This window comes from Chiroxiphia lanceolata, chromosome 4 (assembly GCF_009829145.1).
Source record: "Chiroxiphia lanceolata isolate bChiLan1 chromosome 4, bChiLan1.pri, whole genome shotgun sequence".
In the NCBI taxonomy this organism is placed as follows: Eukaryota; Metazoa; Chordata; class Aves; order Passeriformes; family Pipridae; genus Chiroxiphia; species Chiroxiphia lanceolata.
The window spans coordinates 60,212,993-60,230,601 of record NC_045640.1 but is presented as its reverse complement, the minus strand read 5'-3'; the positions used below and the strand labels follow the sequence as shown (position 1 = coordinate 60,230,601).

At 38.6% G+C, this 17,609-nt stretch overlaps 1 long non-coding RNA gene across 1 annotated transcript; it reads right to left on the bottom strand.

Annotated features, from left to right (window-relative positions):
• Positions 1–13,003: 13,003 nt before the first annotated feature.
• On the bottom strand, positions 13,004–17,325 carry LOC116785350. The gene is made up of 3 exons (XR_004356492.1): positions 17,220–17,325; positions 13,159–13,290; positions 13,004–13,082 (listed from the first exon to the last, which is right to left on the bottom strand). It is a non-coding gene; the product is annotated as an uncharacterized LOC116785350 (long non-coding RNA).
• Positions 17,326–17,609: the final 284 nt, after the last annotated feature.

The following is a 17,609-nucleotide window of genomic DNA, read 5'->3' as shown; positions in this document are numbered from 1 at the left end:
AGTGCTACTAAAAATAATTATGTGTGTACTCCATTCATAGCAGAGCATGCAAGAAAAACTATACTGCTGGAATTCTTGAATGAAAAAGGTATTTCTTATATATACACCTGTGTTTTTCTTACTCACAGGTAGCCACCGTGCAATCTTATTCTTTCATTATAAAATTTCTACCTGTGTATTACTTACATATTCATATACTAATCCTCCGCCTCATATTTTCTTTCTTTATTTAGTGGTGGGTTTTTTTCGCTTGATTTAAATAACATCACATGCTAAACAGAGTTTGATTTTGCTCTCACTCTACGGTGTGGTCTAACAGCAGACAAGGAACTCCAGGAGTCTTGCCTAGGATCACAAGATCACAGAAGGTATGGAACTAATGTGGCCATATTCAGTGCCTATATGCTCTTACCTTACCTGCACTATTTCTGGGCCTTCTTTTTCCACAGAAAGGCAGGCACAGAGTGATTGGCAGTGCTGCCCACGGACCCCCAGGCTGTGGCTGCTAAACTCAAAGCATCTGGGGCATAGTAGCTCTGTTTAAAAAAAAAGGGAGCAGAAGTACTGCTTGCCAGATGAAAACCCCCATGAATTGCACTTGCAGGAATGAAGAAGCTGCAACTGCACACCTGAAGGCAGGGACAGACTTTCTGTTTTGAAGGCTGAGAACTTCAAGGAGTGGTTGCATCTGCATCTCCACCTGAGGCTGAACAAAAGGCTCCACGAATTGTCTGTGTAGATTGATAGGATGCAAGCCAGAGCCAGAACAAATCCAGCAGTGCTCTCTGACACATGATTATAAGCAGCTATGAACGGTCTAGTCAATGATATTATGGGATCTCACATTTCTAGGCTGTCTATCATTTCTTTGGTCACATTTCTCATTACTTATCAGGGACTTTTGCTGTAGTATCTAGACCCCAACCTGGAAATACACTGCGTGTTCTGAAATACAATTTTCTTCCAGTGAAATCTCCAGTGATTACCAAATTCTGTGGATGCCAGTGGAATCGCCATGCCATTGCAATTGATTTAAAAATAAGCATCACAAGTCATACAAATTTTATTATTTACCAGAGTCTACTTTTTGCCTTGAGTGGAAAAAAAAAAAGGTAAATAATCTTCTTTTCTCCGTGTGGGCCTTGCAGGGTGCGGTTCATTCAGGCTCTGTTCCCTCTTTTATTTAGTTTGTCTGGGCTACTCTTTCTTTTAGGTCCTTGAGTACATTTGAAAACAGCTTACTGGCATGTTTTGACATTTGACAACAGCTTCCAGAATATACATTAACTCACTTTCATGTGGTTTCAACTGTACTTACAGAGACGTTTCTAGTACAACAACCAATGTTTTGTTGTGAACACTGATGTCCATGTAAACGAAGCAATTAGACAACCGTGATTTGCTGGCCCCTCATCACTGTTATATTCACAGAGATACCTTCACTTGGTGGCTTATATCTATGCTTATTTCTTCATGCTAATGCTATTCTCTGTTGATATATACAACTATTCAAATGAGGAGGTGAAGCAATCACAAATACAACCCTTTTAATGCAGTGCTGGTTGTTTGGGGTATTTTAACCACGTGGAAGTGTACTGTTTAATGTAATTATGTTAGGTGTGCTGTTTAATGTAATTATGAAAAAAATAACTGTTATGTAATGTGTTCATGTTTCCCCCTTGTTAATGGCTGACTTCACTTAAATGACCTCTTTACCTAAGAGAAACAAATTGATTTTGTGATTCAGATATTGTCAATAAAATCATTCTGACTAGAGAGATCAGACATTAGCAATTAAGAACAAGTGCACCGTTACAACTTCAAGTCCATTAGTTGTCAACTAATAGACAATCAGAAGAGCAAGGTTTAACAAAACATTAATTAATAAATTAGCCGTTTATGTGACAATTGTGTTACTTTGTTATAATTATTACTATTATTATTGCTACTAAGACATATGATGTAGTGAGGAAATTTTTTATTATCTGGTTGGTCAGTTCATTGCTAATAATACCAAAAATTGGAATCAGAGCTAACATCCTAAAGCGACAGTTAAATACACACACAATTTTGCATAAAAATAAAAAAAAATGTGAAAAATTGTGCTTCCTTACTGAACTGGTTTTATACTGTATCAAATAAGACAGACTTGAAAACAGTATAAGGTGACCAGTGAAGACCTTGGCACTTTCTGAGACTTGATTATTGTTTGCAGAATATAATCTGAAATAAGTGAAAGAGGTTTCAATTCCAACAGGGCCTAAGCACTGAAAAATAAGCACAGCACCTAACAGTTAAAGATTGGCCTTCAGAGCTTCTCTGGAAGACTTTCTTCTATGTATTATCAATCTGTTAGAATTCTCCTACATAGTAAATTGCATTACATTTATAAGATAAAGCAAAAAAAAATAACATTGCACTTTATTTCAGGTATGACATAACCTGCTGAGGGAAGTTGTATGATTTCTTAAGCTTCCACAAGGTTTTACATTCTTGTGTTTCTGGACATCCTTTTCAGAACTGCTCCTGTCTCAGCTACTGACCAGGTAAACTCAAACACAGGGCTGTCAAACACAGAACTATGGTTACCAGTCATCCTGCCAGACTTCATTAATCTTCTTGTACATTTTTCTAGGAAAATGTCTACCTATCTGTTTTGATTTACTTCTGAAAGATCATAGAACCATAGAATTGCATAAGCTAGAAATGACCTTTAAAATCATCAACTCCAACCATTAATAAGTAGTCCAGATGAATAGTTTAATTTTAAGTCTATAATTATTTCATGATGTGTTCATAAAAGAAGTCAAACTTTTTTGTTTGTTTTCTTTTAAGGACTTGTATCTCACTTCAGCACAGACATTAGGATTAACTTTTTATATTGCATATAACACACAGGTGGACTTTTATACTAAGAAGCCCTTAGCAAATATCTTTGGACATGGCTTAGTTTGCTGGCAGTAGAGCATATGTTGCAGAGAGTATCCAAAAGTAATGTCTTTCAGCATCCAAGGTCATGGTTTGATTTATGACCAAACTGGTCAGTTGTCTTACTCATCAGGGAAGAAGGACTATGGTTAGGTGGATAAGAGGAAACAAATCCATGAAAAATGCCACTGAAAGTTGTTTGATTTTGTTAGTAGGTAGCCAATACAAGTTATTTCATTTAGAATCCAAAAACACTCTAGCATACTCCAAGAAATGAAAAAAAAAAAAAAAAGTAGAAAAGGGTTCATCTGTAAAAGTTTGTCATTTAATCCAACATGTTGGCTTCAAATGTCATTCATGATGTGGAAATCTTTGAGGTTTGATTTCTGTTTAGGCAGCTGGAGTTTGGTTGGATATTACAGACTTTAGAATCCTGCTCATATTCTATTCCAAGCTGTTTCATACTGGATATCTTTCACTGTCTGCCCAGCTCAAAGAGCAGTTGTTAAAGGGCTTGTCAGCGCATTTCTACAGAGCCTGATACACCCTCCCATTGATATGCTCGGGTTGACCTTTGAAAGCCTTCAATCACAGTAGAAACTGCAACAAGGAAACTACATTAATAAAAATAGGACTTTTATGCTAATTGATTTCAGACAGCACAACAGCTCCTACTGCAAATGAGGAGTGAGGAGTGCATTGTCAAAGAGGAGTTTTAGAGCAGGAAATGACAGTAGCTGAGTTAATCCAGGAAGCACAAAGCAATCAGAATTCTGTGATTTTTTTCTACCTTCCAAGTTTTCCACCGGTGTTGCACAATTGCACTACTGTACTTTGATTTGTATGCTGCATGGCTCTTCCTCTCGTAGAGTTGAGACCTCTACAATGCCACTGTGTTGTCCAAAGGCCTTAACAAAGTCACAGCGACAGCTGGGGATGCTCAGGGAATCCTTTCTGATTAGCTGTTGTGGAGACCCCCATGCCACTCAACATCTGTATTCCTCAGTTTCCCTCTTCGAGGATACCAAGGAGCCGTCAACTCAGTTGCAGTAAAGCAAAGGCAAACATTTGCAGCCTCATATTGTTGTGCTAGGAAATTTGATGATGATATTGTAGGAAGAGATTAGAACAGAACTGAGACGCAGTAAATCTGTCCCACTATCTGTTGATCATATTTATGGTGCAGAACGGGTCTTGCAACTCTTTCAAGGGCAAGCAAGACTTGCCTAGGGGAAGCCACATTGTTGACAAAGCAGCCAGAAAGCAATTTCATTGCAAGGAGACACCTTGTGCAGCTGCCTGTTTTTGCAAGTCTAAGGCCAGCCTTTATTGCTCTGAAAAATGTGACTGAGTAGCTGACCAAGTGCTGTGATGATAATAATTCAGCCTATGTTTTTAACATAATCTACATCATCTACTTTTGCATCTGATGCTCTGTTTGTATTACAGGAATATTCTAGAAAGTTAATTAAATGGAAAGGGTGTTTCCCAGAGTACTGCAAATATAGTTTGGAAAGTTCAAGTTTAAATTCAGGCGTCTGAATTTTTGCTGGCATTTTAACTCTAAGTTTTTAAGTCATTGAAATAGAGACAGAGAAGGAACCATTTTGTCCAGAAAAACAACCTATTTATATGGCATAAAGACCCACAATGCGCTGTGTGCTGTGTGTTTTTGTAAACCTTATATACATAAAACTCTTCACATATGAGCACATATATTTACATATAAAGTTTTTTCCAAACCTACAAGCATTTTACACAGTAGGTATAGTCAAGGAAATATCTGGAAAAACTCACAAATTAAGAAAAATAGATAAACTCATGAAAGATGCTTATTTTAAATTAATGTTTTAATTTTTTTGTGTTATCATCAACAAGATTCAAAGCCAGCCAGATTTTTCTGCAATGTACAGCTTATGGTATTTTATTTGCTTATATTTTCTTAGTTTCTGTCTTCCTATACCTTCCTTTAGAGTTTGAATTTATCACTGCATTCAAGGGAAGCTGACAACCATTTTGTTTTCTAGAGAACAGCTCTTTCACCAATGGTTCCAGCCAGGCACTTGGAGCCCACTCCAAATTAGTTTTACTGTTGTCTATGTTACAGGTAGAAGTGGGTAGCTTCTACACTACTTATCAATTTGTTGTTTCAGAACTTTATTTTCAGGTAAAAATTTACCTGCTGCAATTTATAATAGGATTGAGTGGTGCACTTCCATAACTATTCTTCAAGCAACCATTGACACATCTGACCTCCATACTTTTGCAAGGGAGAAGACATCTTTCAAGTTGAAAAATCCTATATTAAGTATTTACATCTGTGACTGAACTCAGTGCATACTCTTCAGTTGACTTCACCGGGAATTATATTTTTAGAAATACCATATCTCTTTACAGAAGTAGAAGGATGGACTCCATGTTTTAGATTGAAACTCAAATACTAAATCATGCCTGAAGATGTATCTGACTAAAATTTGTCACTGGAAGCTTCTTCACTCAAGTCTGAGATACTGTCTTGCCACTCCTCTCCAGTCCCTGCTCCTGCACAATTTAGGCTACGTTTAAGCTTAAGCTAGATTGCAGTTTGAGAGAACATGTTGAAGACAGGAGGTAATGCTCAATCTAATTGTCTCCTCTTGATAAAGGCAGGAGAAGCCAGAAATAGCACAACTCACTGTGTGTTGCTGTGCTGCTTGGTCGTGTTGACTTACACTTGTTGGCCTCATCTGAGGAACATACTCTGGTACAGTAATAGTAGCTGCCTCTTGAAATGGTGAAGAGCCTTCAGATAATGCCTCTCGCATTACAAAAACATGGGGTCAGCTTTTAAAGGCATTTAAACACGCCAAGATTTGGACAGGCAGAAATGAGATTTTAAAAATTCATAGGTACCTCATTTAGATATTTAGAAGCTTTTGAAAAGTCCACTTGTGGTTTCTCTGCCCAAATACACCTTGAAAGGCAGGTCCTTAGGGCAGGACAGAGTACTGCTTGCAAGCAATTGGTTTATCAAATGCTAATTTTTTCTTCCCATTTGTAAGTGATCCAGAAATATGGACCTTTCTAACAAGAGCAAAAGAAGTAATAAAATTATTGAAAATAGGTTGGCCAGCAGTTTTGAGGACATTTTTGAGCTATGAATTGCCATTTGTCAGCTGTTTGTAGTAAACATTCAGTTGACTCTTTGATGTAGGGTTGGTGTTTGGCTTCGTAAATCACAAGTTCTGCATTATTTTCCTGGAATAGATGATGTAACTTTATAAATGACTTCTGTTTCTTTCCATAATAAATTTTCAGCATATAATACATATTGTTTGTTTTCTTTAAAAGAACTTCAGTAAGGGGGCTTAAATTAGCTGTTTGGGTTCAATTGTACAGACAAGAACTAGTTGTTAAAACACTAGTAAAATCTCATTAGCAAAGATGTAGGCACAAAGTTATTTTAAACCTTTTTCCTTTCTTTTGCTAAATGCTTTCCATTTTACGGTTTGCGACTGCCTTTATCAATTCTGTGCAAACATCAACTAATTAATCTCCAGACACCACTGAGAAACCAGTAAGCCTGTTGTTTGTCATTGAGTTTTACAGTAGGAAACACGTGGGCAAAGATACATGGAGGTCCTTCACTGAGAGAACTGCAGGGACAGGTTGAACCTGAGGTAACTAGTGACATACCTGCCCAGGTCAGGCTGTTGGTAGGTCTCGGATAATGTGCGGTCATGTAGAAATGTTCTGGTGAGAGTCTTAAATTTTCTTCTCGATGTGTTAACTTCCCACATTTCTGGAAACTGGTCAGAAGACAGTAATTCCCATCCTTAAAAACTAAAGATGTTTTATTATTTTAAAAATAGTATTTTAACAGATCAGAAAGGATAGCCTCTTTTTACATTGCACGTAGAGAAGATAAATCATTGGATGCCTTAATTTGTAAGTACCCATTATATTCCAGCTTCATTGCCAGTGTCTATTTACACATTTCCCACAAAGAAATTAAAATAGAAGAACATATTGTTCCCCAGACTTGTTGATTGACTTACTGATTTATGAGCTTGGTTTCTGAGACTCAACCAGAGCCTTTCCCATTGAACCACACTAAAAGTCATGAAAATAATGGAACAGAAATACCACATGGCGAAGTCATGCATGCTTTCTGTTTCGCCAACATTGGGCTGACCTTGAAATATTTGAATCTCCAAATCTTGAAATCTCTGTCAAACCACACAGGAAATACTTGTTCTACACCAACCAAGACATAGAAGAAAACCGGTGTTATAAGAAATCATGCATTTGGTTTTCTTTCAGCACTAACACTTAAGTTACCTTAAGCATAGTAAAGCATTGACAAAATGTATGCTGACATTAAGTGTTTTGAATTTAAATGTCATGGTAAAGTAATCTTCGGGCCCTACTCTTCTTTCAGACCTCTTGGTGGAAAGATACAGTACATACCCTGTGTAATCCATCCTGTTTCCTTTGTCTACAGAATGAACACCATTCCAGGCCATGCCGTTTGTTTTTTTTTTTTTAATGTACTTAGCAGTGTGTACTTTTACTATATAGGTTTTCCTGCAGGTAATGCCTGTTTATTTTTAGCACAGCTAATGGTGTGCTTACTTACAACATAACAGCCCTGCCTTCTGAATAAGGGGAATGACTCACATTCATTAAAATGAATCTTGATACATTTGGCTACTCACACAAAACAGAGGTGCATAATGTGGGGGAATTAGAGGACACAGAATTCATTAATCCATGAGGTGGCAGTGATGCCAAGCAGAGACAGGCATAAATTTCTCATATGTGCCTTGGTGACAAAGTGATTGTTTTGGGGAAAAACAAGAGAAGCCTGGAATTTGTGTACATTTAGCTCTTGGAGGGGGATGTTCCACAGGTTGAAAAGAAAAATGGATTGTGAAAATCAAGCTGATAGAGACTTTTAAGAAGAATATTCATGGCATCTTTGTATTTTCCATTTCATTTTGAATTTTGGTAATCCTTCAGACTGTTTTGATTCAGTCATTTCTTTCTTTTGGAATGATTTTGCCTAGCAAAAAAAAAATTGTACTGGTGCACAGACTGAGAACAAAATCCATTATGTGAGTAGCAGCAAGAGGTGACATCAGCTTTATGCTACATGGTGATTTTGATTGTGTGTGGGCTGCGTGCAAGTCAGTCCCTTCTGTTTAAAATAATGGTGTGGCCAATACAAATAGTTGCTGCTGTTGATACTTGGGGAAAGCAGAGGAAGGCACAGAGAGGGTGAGTTCTCTATGTAACTTTTATCTAAGAAAAACACAGCTCTCAACACAGCTTTTCTTTTAGGACCAACCACCCACTGACTTCAAGAAGAGTTTGCAGTGTGCAAGGGAGATGAAAGTGGTCCAGCATTTTGAAACTGGGATGCTTTCCATAATGCCAGTCCTTCAAGGCTGTGTTAGTGTGGGAGAGGGTCATCTCCACCACACTGGTGGTTGTATGACATCTACTGAAACAGAATGTTTGCCTCAGTTAACTTTCATGCCAAACACATGGTATTTTATAAAGACAACTCGCCTGTGTAGCCCTCTCACGTCCTCCCGTAACTATGACAATATGTTCAGTGTTGATATATTTTAATATAGACAAAATAATACATAATCACTAATACTTTGCCTGTAAGTAACACGTTTTATGCAGTGTCTGGTAGGCATATTACTGATTTCAATTGACTGGGTTTTCCAAGTCTTTTTTGAGACAAGTAAGTGAAAGCTGACATTTATAAAGTTGGAGGGTTGAAGTGAAGCAACTAAATCTGTAGTGAAGGCTCAGAAAGAGCATTCTCTTACTAAAAAATTCAGAGTCCCTATAGTTCCCAATACCTACAGTATGATGGGAGTCATACAGCAAGTCAATGACACAGAAGGAAAAAGTATGAGGGAAAAAGCCCCCATGCTCAGATCCAAGTCATTCCCGTGCATATCCATGAAGCAGTTACCATGGGTTACATTAATTATAACTCAGGAGTTGGGTCCTTCTGGTTTCCTCTTGGAATTCACTCCTGCCATCTCAGACTTGTTACAAGGGTCACAAACATTGAGTCCTAAAGCACTCAAGTAGTTTCTGGAGGAAATTTTTTAGCTTGAGATTTTGAGATGCAGTAACAACTTTGCGAATCTCCTTCTGATTTTTGTGTCCGAAAACATCTGCAGATACAGACTTGACTGGGTGGCTATGCGGGAAAACTGCATCCATTGTGGACAAAACCCACTCCTGCTCTTCTGTACTTCCCTGCACCACAGAGAAGAACAAAGCTGAGGACAAACAGGCTGAGGTCTGAGCCATGCAGCAGCCCAGTGGCGAGCTCTGAGATGTAGAAGTCGCTTCTGCTGGGGATAATGTTGAAACCAACTCTCACAGCTTTCCTATTGCTGCCCAAAATTCACCTCTGGAGCTTGAATTTTACTCAGCTCCTAATGGCCAAGCCACGGTGCTTCTATCCTAGCAAATACATAGGCAGTGACATATAGCTCAGCGCCTTCAAAGTCTCCTTTATCCTGAAGGATAATTGTTTTCATTATTTTAAATTATGTAATAATGCCAAGACTCTGCAGCAATGGATATCCTAAAACACACACTATAATAATGATTCCCCTTTTATTATGTCTCTCTAGGATGCTTAAACTAATAATCTCTGGAAAGCTTTCCCTGCACCAGATGCAGCTAGCGAATGGTTTTATTGTTATTCCCCACACTACCAGCATCTAATCCATGAAGCCAGGAAAGACTGTCCAGAGAAGCAGCAAATCAGCATTGATCACTGAGGGACTAATTTCCAACAGAGTGGATAAATCCCTGCTATCTCTCCTAATGTTCTTCCTGGCCCAAGGCACCCTGACAAACCACTGGCCTCCCTCCAACCCACTGCAAAAGGAAGTCAGAATCACAGTGAGATGATTCAAGGGAATAGCCTCATCCATTGCACCCAGACTGCTTAATTTTATTGAGAAGCCCAACACCAGCTCCCACTGCCAAATCTGTCTTGCTGAGATATACATGAGCTGAAGCTGAGTTTGATTACGTGTCAAGGACAATAGCAAATCTGTTTCAACTGAAAGTGAAATATCAGAAGCTGGCTGGGAGTGGAGTTATATCCATCCTCCCATTCCTGATGCACTCACACCAAGAGCAAGTCCCTTCTTTTTGTTGTCAGCCCCTGTGGCAGACATGATGCCTATGCCAAAAAGTTATCTTGGTAAAAAAGAGCCATATGGACCAATTTGCCTACAAAACATGAGCAGAGGATGGTTACAACTTGAGAAACATTTCTTCTGTTCTGCCAGCTCCATCTGCAGAGTCTGATCTTGTGTTGAATCCCCTACTCAGGGGTTCCTGGTGTGGAGGAGCCTCTCCATGACACTGCTGACACGGGTGCTGCAGAGTAGTGGCCTCGTTGGCTCTTCAAACGTGTGCGGCAGACTAACAGACAGAAAGACTACATTGTGGATGGATGTTATCCCAAGGAGTCCACTTCTCCATTTTGGGCTATGTGTGATGTGCAAACTAGGGATTTCCAGAAAAAGACATGCTAGAAGCCCTTCATCTTTGCGTATGAAATCAAGAGCAAGCTTTTTGTAACAGGACAAAATCCTTTTAAAAAGTGTTAAAGCAGGAACTGTCCTGCAGCTGTAACACATTTCATTTTAATAAATTTATGGGACTTTTTGTGAATCTGTGTTTGAACCTTTCTTTTTCTTCTTGGGTTTGGCTCTGAGTCTTCAGAAATTTTGGAAGTTTAAGCCTTTTTTTTTTTCTTTTCTTTTTTCTTTCTTTCTTTCTTTCTTTCTTTCTTTTTTTCCCTGAGCAGCATGTAAGAATCTGTGTCTAGCTCAAGGATAATTTTGAAAAGAAAATATGGATGAATTTTCTGACCTTTATTAGTATATCAGAAAGCAGAAAGAGCCCAGAACAATGTGGTTTGCTTGAAAGACTTAAATTTTAGTGAAGCCGAAAGAGAGTTACGAACTTATAACAGCATCCCTAGTCATGATAGCAAGAATTACATTGTCAGGTCATCAGTCCTCAAGCTATGAGTCCCTCACAGAAGATTCTATCATTGCTAACTCTCTTATCAAAACCACTATGTAATAGAATAGAAATAGAAATTATACGATATGATGTGATATAATATGATATATACATAAAAACATATGGAAGGAGAAATTTGAATAAAACTTCATCCTTTATATGGCCACCATTTGAATATTTTTCATTGAGAAAATGCCATTTACGTTATGATAGTCTGGAAATTCCTACCCTAATCACGAAAGCACTGGAAAAACCACATAAGCTAGAAACACAAGGGGGCCAGAACCTTTTTAAATTGTTCTGGCATATGTTGAGAAATATGGTTACTCTTTCAATATTGAAATTGGAGGCTGTCAAAGAAATCTCAGAACCTGCCTCCTGGAAGTTAACAGCTGCAACCAACCTAAGTGAGGCATGCACAGAGGAGCCTTTGTAAGAGAAACATTTGGCTCGGACACACCACAGGTTCTCAGACCAGTTACTCCTATTATGCCTAAAAGCATGGATGCGTTTTCCTCCTCCCACGGGCACACTGATATTGCTAAAAATATTAGTTTAGCCCAGTTTCTAATGCTAATTTTTCCCTACCTAACTGCTCTGGACCAGTAAGTTGGTTTCACTGTGAGCAGTTGTTGCTCTTTCAGACTCAGAAGTAGTAAGGGATAATGGGGCAAATGTGTTAAACTGGCCTTATTATGCTGAGTCTATTGACTGGTCTATTATGACTTTATGCTTCTGTTTTCCCTGGGATGCTTTTAGCTCCAGAGGGTTCTGTTGATCCCCTGACATGCCAGTGATGGATTTTGTCTGTTCCAGCCAGCAAGGCAGAGTGCTGCTTTTATTTTCAGCTAACCTTCTTAAAACAATAGCTCATCCATTGTTTGGGGGGACTGCAGCTCATGTACAAACAAGATGGCATGAGAGTGAGAGGCCAAAGGGACAGCCTGCTCTCTCTAAGTTCATTGGGGGTGGTAAACACAAGAAAGGGAGAGAAGCTATTTAAGCTACAGAACAATGTTGGCACAAGAACAAATGGGCCTGAATTGGCCATGAATAAATGTAAGCTGGAAATTAGAAGAATATTTCTAACCCTCAGCACAGTGAGGCTTGGGAACAGCCTTCTCATCGGGGGCAAGAAGCCTAACTGAGTTTAAGATGAAACTTGATAAATTTATGAAAAGGATTATATGTTGCGGTTGCCTAAGACAGCAGGGGATTGGGCACAATGACGCAGGATGCCTTTCCCAAGCCAGTGTTCTTCACAGCAAAAGCAACAATTACTCTTTCATATGTGTGTTTTTCAGGGCCTTCTTTTCCAGTCTGGGGCTGCACTTCTATTCATAACCACGTTGAAGGAATTTAGGTTCAGAAGTCGACTCAACCTGGCAGCTTTCTTGTGCCAGACCGTGGTGCTGGCTTGTGACCATGCCGAAATCCAACCTGGAAATGAAACTCACCCTTGATTTTTTTGGAAATTATATTATTTGCTGAAACTGAAAAATGACAGAGACCTAATTCTTACAGTGATTTTACCGATGCAGAAATTGCCATGCTAGTTTGGCACAAAGTACCATTTCTCATCAAGAAAAGCCTAAGACTGGAATAATAAGCAAATTCCTAATCAGGGTGAAGGTGCATTGGAAAAATTGTTTGGGGCAGTTTAAACAGCTTATCACTCTATAGCTGGAGGATGTGATAAAAATAGTTTTTCATGCTCATAAATTAAAATTGTTGCATAGCAATATTAAAGACTTCTGTAACCAACTTCTGTAGTAACCAACTGAAATTTTAAAGAAGTATATAACATTAAGATTTCTGTACAAAAACTGTAAGACAAGACAATGTTTTTGCTGTAGGAAACAGTGGTGATATCATTCCAATATCTATTATTTTGTTTCAGGAAATGCAGTTATCACATTGTTTTCATGCTAAATCATTGGCTAGAGATAACAAAGACATTTCCTTAATCCTATCAGATTTCCTCCAAATTATAGCTATGTAAAATACAGTCAAAGTCACACTACCTGAACATCAGGAATTGTGTAACAGTGCATTCCTGCACTGGAGCTGTTGGGTGGAGCTTCAGTTCACTAAGAAGGAAGATGATGATTCCTTAGAGGACGTTTCAATTATATGTTGGTTATTACCTACTTACAAACTACTTACAATTCCAAAAGAGTCACTTCAGCCTTTTTAGGTTAGAGCTGGTTTTCTGCCCTCTTAAGCATTCAGCAGGAGTAGTTGGCTGCAGATGTATTTTTCACAGCAGAATAGTTGTGTCTTCCTCAGAATCCTGCTCTGAACAAGAACAGGGAAATACTTCTGACAATAGTAGAGGTCTCTCTCTTTCTGGTGACTTCCCCTGTGGGTAATTCAGTACAGCAAATCCGTGTCATATATGGTAACATATTAACAACTTTAGATGTTTGAGATCTTTGCATATTACAATTATCCACCATCCTCTCACTGAGGCATGTTTGATGTCAGTTGTTTAGCTGCTATTTGTGATCTCTGTTTTGGCAAGTTTATAAAAGCTTCATGAAAAACTTGGAAGGTGGTTTGTCTTACTTTTCTGTCTGCCAGTTGTGCTGTTCATAAATTAGGGATAATGATATTTATCTCCTTGTGAAGTACTTTGAGGTGCAGCAAATGAAAAGCATCAAAGAAAATAGATTGCGATTACTTGTTACTTTATGTGATAAATATGACTGGTTATATCAGAACTGTATTAACTTGAATCTGGAGTTCTATAAAACTTTATTAAATCAAGAAGGTGGGTAATCATTTTACAAACACTATCTTCTAGAAGTCTATGCTCACTCTTTACACAGATGAATTCCAGATGCTTCTCCAAAAGAGCTAAATTGTGCTTTATGACACAGAACCTGGTGTTCAAAATGCCAAGGAAAAATGTCTACCAAGTAATAAGGGCCAAGCAAGTAAAGGTATTTGTTGGATAGTTGCAATTCTATATGGACCAATTCCAAAGGAAGTGTCTCAAAAATTAATGGACTGCACCAGACCTCTGAGCCGTTTCTGTCTGGAAGACCACTTATAAGCAGCAGTGATGATAGCCAGAGAGAAAATGTCCAAATGTCACAAGCTGGTTTGTGCATTTGAGAATAATTCACCAAAGAATCATCTTATTAGGAATGCAGGTTTGACACCAGGATTGAATGTAAATTGCCATATATGTAGTATTGCACTATACAGAGTAGTTGTGTATGACTAATTTCCGTGCCAAAGTGCAAAGTATTCTCTCATGATTTTCAGAAACAATCATTTATAAGCCCTGGGCATTAGTGAAACCTTTCTGATTGGCTCAGTTGTGCTGTGTCTGATTTCCTTGCTGCAAGGTGATACTTAGATCTGTGCATTAAAAACAATTTTTCTATAAACTTAGTTAGTGTTACTGTATTTATGTTTGGTTGGGTTTCTGTTTGCAAACTGCCTACAGTTGTCATGTTCGTCATTAAACAAGATACTAACAGACCTCAAAAGTGTCAGAAATTTTATGATGAGGGTAACATTACTGGTTTCAGTAAGGTAGTGCCATCTTTCTGGCTGGCACTAATGCCTACATAAGTTTTTTCACTGTCATAAAAGCACACTGACAGAGTAAGGATGTGGGATTTACCATAGCAGATTGGCTAAATGATGCATCAAGTTCAGGATGGACACTCTAGTGAAGCCACAATACTACCCTCATTATTTAGAAGAAAATGAGGTTTGATCCTGCTTTTATTGGAGTCAAAGTTGAAATGCCATGAGACAGCCAAAATATAATTCAAACTGTGAATTGTGCCATGCCAGAGTGGGATCCGAGCAGTGTCATAAAATCATCCAGCTTTTTAAAGAAAACCTCAAACCCTAAAGATAGTATTTAACCCTCTGACCTCCAGCAACAATAAATTGCAGAGGCAGGAGAAAGAAGTGGACTTTTTTTTGTGCTGGTACATTTGAATTTGAGGTTTAAAAGCAGAATGGGCACCATTGAAAATCAAGAAAAGGGATGTGCAAAGTACTCTTCCTTGCATGCCGGCTGTTGACTTTGTAAAGAAATCTTTTTTGCACATTTAAAGCAAATGAATTCCTATACAGTTTAAGATTGCGTCCTGATAGAAGGAAAAGATGAAATCAGTGTGATGTACAGAAGTATTTGGACAAGCTCTATCAGCTCTTAGAATTTATATGGCATTAGCAAGCAGTCATCAGCCAGAGGCTTTTGAGTTTAAATGCCATTATATGCCACCTATGAATGACAGAAAGTATAAAAGTAGTCTAATAAGGTGAATTTCTTTTAATACAAAAGGCTCTTCTATTATTTTTCTTTATTCATCAGCATCCTGTATTTATTAGTAAGGACATTGCCTGGTGACAGATCTCAGCTGCAGATTTCTTGAGGTGATACTGTTGCTTGTTTTCAAAACAGTAATTGAACAGACAAGAGAACAAATGCTTTCTTTCTGCTTTGAACTCTGTTACCCCTGCAAATTTCACAGTAGCATCATTTCTATCTGTGTGTCTGTTAAGCAGAAGCAACATAGTTTTTAATACAGCTTAACAGTTGTCACTTGGTTGATAATTTGCATTCTTAATGTTTCGACTTGCAGTCATCATCATTGAGCTGGCCCTTCACAATCTCGGGGCACTGATGTGATTTGAAGTATTTAACCTCTTGGATCAAGAGAACTGAAGCTCTGAATTTAAAACAGGAAAAAAGAAGCCTTGTTAAGATTAAGCAGAATGGAGGTGCATGGCACTAAAGTATTTGTATGAAGTGCTAGTTTCCTCCCACTAAAGAGGCACATTGGGAATGGTTTTCTCAGCTGGAACTATTCTTATATGTACATAGCACACAACCGCAGGGAGAGATGCTACGTATTATTTACTTCTAGTTTTACAGTTAGATTTGCTCAGTATAGATTGTGAAGCTGCTTCCAGTCTCAGAGCCACAGAACAGCTGTCCGGAGCAGAGTAGCGCCAGAGCAGGATCCCACCCTGGGGTGGCTCATCAATGCCTCTGATTACATTTCATAGAGCTGAGATAAACAGAGTGTTTTCTTCTCAAAATGCATTCCAGTTTCAGAGTATTATGTTTAGAAATAGTTGTTATGACTCTTCTATGTAAACTAAAATACTATTGTTGAGATAGAGGACACCTGTATCTACCAAATAAGGTACCTACGATATGAAACACTATACATTGGTAGTAGATTAAATGTTATGAGGTTTTGTTGGTTTTTTTAAAAACGTTGTGGATTGGAAAGATATTTGAGCAGCATCTTAACAGAGCCCCACGAATCACTTTAACCTTGGCAGAACAGTGTCAACTGGCATTAGGCTTTATCACAGTGATAACACAGTGCAGAGGAAGTCACCTCACCCGCCCCCACAGTGCCTGTTATGTAAGATCTGTCTACCCTCTGGAGCAGTTTGGGATTTTTTTCCCTGTAAAGAGTGACAGGTCCTAGCCCCGGTGATGCTGGGGGCAACATGGTGGCCACACTAAGAGTTACAGAATAATAAAATGGCTTTAGTTGTAAGGGAGCTTTAAAACCATTTAGTTCCAACCCTCCTGCCATGGATAGGACCATCTTCCCCTAGAAGTAATGCTCGGCTGTACATTTAAACCCCAAAATGGGTATTACAAGAGTGTGAGAGTGGTGGCTCTCCCTCTACATTGAGGAAAACATTTATAGTAAGTAGAAAAAGTACTGAATAAATCTTGCATCACTAGAGGGATCTCTCCACATCATACAAATGTTTGAAGGTCACCCTGAGAAGCCCAGAGAGCTGCAGTATGCAGATGTTCCCAAGAGAGATCTTTCCTTTTGATGAAATTTCCTGCTCATGAGCAGTGTTTTTCCAGACTCCCTATCTAGCCCCTGGCTTTTGGCAGGGGTTGAAGTGGTGAGTTCAGTTTTTGGAAGCTGAATGCTACTAATTATTCCCCAAGTGAAGTGCAGCTACAGGTACCATCTATCTTATCTAAGTGACTATGTTACAAGACCCGCAAGGTGTGGAGAATAGTTTCAATAACCTACTTCAAAAATGGCATTAAAAAGTATTTGTTAATACTCAAATCCCACAACTCAGCTCAAATTATACTCTTGAGCCTCAAAAAGATTTGTGTAACCCCTCATTCACCTATGTGCCAGGCCTCCTAGATGTGATTACCACTGTTTTTCCAGACTTCCACTGTTTTTACCCCAGGCTGCTTTTACCTGGGGAAGTCTGTGAGGAGTCTGTCCCACAGCAGCTTCCAGTAAAGGCCACAGAAGGTCTGTGGTCACTGGACAAGTCCTTTGCTGTAGCTTGTCTCAACTGAAATTCTAGGCTGCCTAGAGTGCATTTTTATATGTGCTAGTCCTGCAAACTCTACTGTGTTTTGCTTAACCATTGAATCATAGAATCATAGAATTATAGAATCAAAGAGTCATAGAATGATTTGTGTTATGAGACCTTAAAGACCATCTAGTTCCAACAAGAATACCCTAAAGCTGATTTCATGATCTCTTTGCAGATGTTGCTAACATCCAAAGAGAAGACATCACACACTATAATGATAGGTCAAAAGTCTGCTTTCTCTTAAACTAACTGCTATTGGATAGGCA